This window comes from Schistocerca cancellata, unplaced genomic scaffold, assembly GCF_023864275.1.
Source record: "Schistocerca cancellata isolate TAMUIC-IGC-003103 unplaced genomic scaffold, iqSchCanc2.1 HiC_scaffold_949, whole genome shotgun sequence".
NCBI classification, from domain to species: Eukaryota; Metazoa; Arthropoda; class Insecta; order Orthoptera; family Acrididae; genus Schistocerca; species Schistocerca cancellata.
Genome location: NW_026046957.1, coordinates 10,001 through 15,000, shown reverse-complemented (window position 1 = coordinate 15,000; position 5,000 = coordinate 10,001). Strand labels below are relative to the sequence as shown.

General features: G+C 53.5%; 1 non-coding gene across 1 annotated transcript in view; it reads left to right on the top strand.

Moving 5' to 3' along the window:
* Window positions 1-3,315: 3,315 nt before the first annotated feature.
* The window catches only part of LOC126149754 (small subunit ribosomal RNA), a 1,909-nt gene continuing 224 nt past the window's right edge, over window positions 3,316-5,000 (top strand). Inside the window, exon 1 of the ribosomal RNA XR_007531107.1 lies at window positions 3,316-5,000. This exon is cut by the window's right edge and continues 224 nt beyond it. This is a non-coding gene — a ribosomal RNA (small subunit ribosomal RNA).

Here is a 5,000-nt window from a genome sequence, read left to right as displayed (position 1 = left end):
CTCTGCCTGTAACAAACACAGATACAATAATTAAGCACCGGCATGGACCAACGTCCGGTGCATCCTATCCGCCACAGTACACCAACCAGACTATGATAACCAGGCCAGGAGGTCCAATCATAAAACAGAATATCCCACTCGTCCGACAACCACAATTGCTCAGATAAGCCACCAACACCCACACATGTCCTACACAGGGGTGCACCCAACATCACCACACTGCCTCGTCTTACAGCACAAACACACTGGCAGGAATGAAACACACAGGTCTGCCGCAACCACAGACACGGCTCGCCCCCCCCTCTCACTGGCGGAAAGCGCATCCCGACGTGACATAACTCCTTTGACACACTGACGCTGCCTCGGGCATCCACGTCCTACGGTCGATATCAACGAACCTCACCCCCCCCCCCCCCCCCACAACACGCCATCCCATACCACATTGTGTACCGTACCCAAACCTAACGTGTACTGTACTACAACGCAATGTGTACCATAACACAACCCAGTTTGTACCTTAACCTAACCTATGTCACCTTAACCTAACCTATGTCACCTTAACCTAACCTATGTCACCTTAACCTAACCTATGTCACCTTAACCTAACCTATGTCACCTTAACCTAACCTATGTCACCTTAACCTAACCTATGTCACCTTAACCTAACCTATGTCACCTTAACCTAACCTATGTCACCTTAACCTAACCTATGTCACCTTAACCTAACCTATGTCACCTTAACCTAACCTGTGTTGCACCTTAACCTACCTCAATTTGCACCGCAATGTAACTCAATTTGCACCGCAATGTAACTCAATTTGCACCGCAATGTAACTCAATTTGCACCGCAATGTAACTCAATTTGCACCGCAATGTAACTCAATTTGCACCGCAATGTAACGCAATTTGCACCGCAATGTAACGCAATTTGCACCGCAATGTAACGCAATTTGCACCGCAATGTAACGCAATTTGCACCGCAATGTAACGCAATTTGTACCGCAATCTACCCCCATGTTGTGCCTTAACCTAACCCACGTTGTGCCTTAACCTAACACACGTTGTGCCTTAACCTAACCCACGTTGTGGCTTAACCTAACCCACGTTGTGGCTTAACCTAACCCACGTTGTGGCTTAACCTAACCCACGTTGTGGCTTAACCTAACCCACGTTGTGGCTTAACCTAACCCACGTTGTGGCTTAACCTAACCCACGTTGTGGCTTAACCTAACCCACGTTGTGGCTTAACCTAACCCACGTTGTGGCTTAACCTAACCCACGTTGTGGCTTAACCTAACCCACGTTGTGGCTTAACCTAACCCACGTTGTGGCTTAACCTAACCCACGTTGTGGCTTAACCTAACCCACGTTGTGGCTTAACCTAACCCACGTTGTGGCTTAACCTAACCCACGTTGTGGCTTAACCTAACCCACGTTGTGGCTTAACCTAACCCACGTTGTGCCTTAACCTAACCCACGTTGTGCCTTAACCTAACCCACGTTGTGCCTTAACCTAACCCACGTTGTGCCTTAACCTAACCCACGTTGTGCCTTAACCTAACCCACGTTGTGGCTTAACCTAACCCACGTTGTGGCTTAACCTAACCCACGTTGTGGCTTAACCTAACCCACGTTGTGGCTTAACCTAACCCACGTTGTGGCTTAACCTAACCCACGTTGTGGCTTAACCTAACCCACGTTGTGGCTTAACCTAACCCACGTTGTGCCTTAACCTAACCCACGTTGTGCCTTAACCTAACCCACGTTGTGCCTTAACCTAACCCACGTTGTGCCTTAACCTAACCCACGTTGTGCCTTAACCTAACCCACGTTGTGCCTTAACCTAACCCACGTTGTGCCTTAACCTAACCCACGTTGTGCCTTAACCTAACCCACGTTGTGCCTTACCCTGCTCTGTAATTGGCATATGACACGTTACATTAATGTATTGTTGTCCAACCGCAACCGGCTCAGAATGTTGTGTACACAGCTATGTGTCATCTCCCCATAACAGCTGCATTGCAGTGTGGTACGCCATAGAGACGTGTGGGAGTAATGGACGCAGTGGATGGCGATCAGCATGAGCCGTCTGTTCATGTAGTGGCGCGTGTATGCAGACGTAGTAGTCTCTTCTCACACAATGTGATAGCACGGTGCCCCGCGTTCCACATCTGCGACATGCTACAGAGGCCGGTTGACAGTTGGTCGCGCAATGGAGATCGCATATGTACGGGGGCACCTTCCACGTGCCCTCTAGTCGGGCACATTTTGTTGCGTGGATGTGAGCGAATGTAGTGTGTCTTGACACCTGACAGGCAGGCATGCAATAATAGTTGACTTTGCAAACGGGGATGGACGTGTACGTTTACTGGTGACGTTACGCAAATGAACAACTGGTAACCCGTTGTGGTGCGGTTGATCTTGCTGGAGGTACATCTGTGAGGGCAACGATCGGTACAGCTACGAAGCGGTCCCCACCATACCAACGAACGTGAATGTGAATCTGGGTGTGAAGCGATACGCGGCTGTGGGTGGGTGGGACTGTCCCCGGCCGGTGAGGGGGGGCCGCCCGGCGTGCTGGCCGCGCGGTGCGTGGGCGCACGCGCTACAGCCGGCTGGTGGGGGCGCCCAGTGGCAGGCGCGCCGGCCGACGGACGCGGCAGGCGGCGCAGCTGCGCGCCGGGGCACCCTGCGCGCGGCGCCGTGCAGCCAAAGTGGGTCCTCGCGGACCCGGTGCGAAGCGCGGTGGACATCTGCAGTGTGCTGGTCCGATTGAGGACTGTGTGCGTTGAGGATGCGCCGCCGCCCGGCACTCGGCGCCGCGACGCCGTCTGCTGCTCGGTCGCCCCAGCGGTTCTCGCTGGTGGTTTGTATCGCAGTTGTGCGGACGTGTTGGCACGTGCGCTGTGCTGGGAGAGTTCGCTTCGGCACCCACGTGGGGCCTTTGCCCTTCTGTGGCGCTGGCGTTGGAGCTGCCGGTCACCGTAGGTGGCGCGTGTTGTCTCCCGCCGGCAATGCCACGACAGCACGCTCCCGGGCCTCTGTCGGCAGCGGCAAGCTCAGTTGGGAGCACGGGTGGTCGCACCTAAAGCGTCTACTCGCCTAACTCCGGGCGATTGCGCCTCTCTCGAACCCGACCAAGTACTTAGGACGGCGCTGCGCGCCGCCGGGACCTGAGAGGGTTTCGAGGTGTATTGTGCAGGGGAGCCCAGCCTCCTCCTGTTTGCAGAATAATTGAGCGGACGCTTGCGTGTTCGCGCGGGCCCCCGGGACACACTCCCGGGCGGCCGGCTGCTCAGCTCTAGTTGACGCAGCTCCCTGGTTGATCCTGCCAGTAGTCATATGCTTGTCTCAAAGATTAAGCCATGCATGTCTCAGTACAAGCCGCATTAAGGTGAAACCGCGAATGGCTCATTAAATCAGTTATGGTTCCTTAGATCGTACCCACGTTACTTGGATAACTGTGGTAATTCTAGAGCTAATACATGCAAACAGAGTCCCGACCAGAGATGGAAGGGACGCTTTTATTAGATCAAAACCAATCGGTCGGCTCGTCCGGTCCGTTTGCCTTGGTGACTCTGAATAACTTTGGGCTGATCGCACGGTCCTCGTACCGGCGACGCATCTTTCAAATGTCTGCCTTATCAACTGTCGATGGTAGGTTCTGCGCCTACCATGGTTGTAACGGGTAACGGGGAATCAGGGTTCGATTCCGGAGAGGGAGCCTGAGAAACGGCTACCACATCCAAGGAAGGCAGCAGGCGCGCAAATTACCCACTCCCGGCACGGGGAGGTAGTGACGAAAAATAACGATACGGGACTCATCCGAGGCCCCGTAATCGGAATGAGTACACTTTAAATCCTTTAACGAGTATCTATTGGAGGGCAAGTCTGGTGCCAGCAGCCGCGGTAATTCCAGCTCCAATAGCGTATATTAAAGTTGTTGCGGTTAAAAAGCTCGTAGTTGGATTTGTGTCCCACGCTGTTGGTTCACCGCCCGTCGGTGTTTAACTGGCATGTATCGTGGGACGTCCTGCCGGTGGGGCGAGCCGAAGGCGTGCGACCGCCTCGTGCGTGTTCGTGCGTCCCGAGGCGGACCCCGTTGAAATCCTACCAAGGTGCTCTTTATTGAGTGTCTGGGTGGGCCGGCACGTTTACTTTGAACAAATTAGAGTGCTTAAAGCAGGCAAGCCCGCCTGAATACTGTGTGCATGGAATAATGGAATAGGACCTCGGTTCTATTTTGTTGGTTTTCGGAACCCGAGGTAATGATTAATAGGGACAGGCGGGGGCATTCGTATTGCGACGTTAGAGGTGAAATTCTTGGATCGTCGCAAGACGAACAGAAGCGAAAGCATTTGCCAAGTATGTTTTCATTAATCAAGAACGAAAGTTAGAGGTTCGAAGGCGATCAGATACCGCCCTAGTTCTAACCATAAACGATGCCAGCCAGCGATCCGCCGCAGTTCCTCCGATGACTCGGCGGGCAGCCTCCGGGAAACCAAAGCTTTTGGGTTCCGGGGGAAGTATGGTTGCAAAGCTGAAACTTAAAGGAATTGACGGAAGGGCACCACCAGGAGTGGAGCCTGCGGCTTAATTTGACTCAACACGGGAAACCTCACCAGGCCCGGACACCGGAAGGATTGACAGATTGATAGCTCTTTCTTGATTCGGTGGGTGGTGGTGCATGGCCGTTCTTAGTTGGTGGAGCGATTTGTCTGGTTAATTCCGATAACGAACGAGACTCTAGCCTGCTAACTAGTCGCGTGACATCCTTCGTGCTGTCAGCGATTACTTTTCTTCTTAGAGGGACAGGCGGCTTCTAGCCGCACGAGATTGAGCAATAACAGGTCTGTGATGCCCTTAGATGTTCTGGGCCGCACGCGCGCTACACTGAAGGAATCAGCGTGTCTTCCTAGGCCGAAAGGTCGGGGTAACCCGCTGAACCTCCTTCGTGCTAGGGATTGGGGCTTGCAATTGTTCCCCATGAACGAGGAATT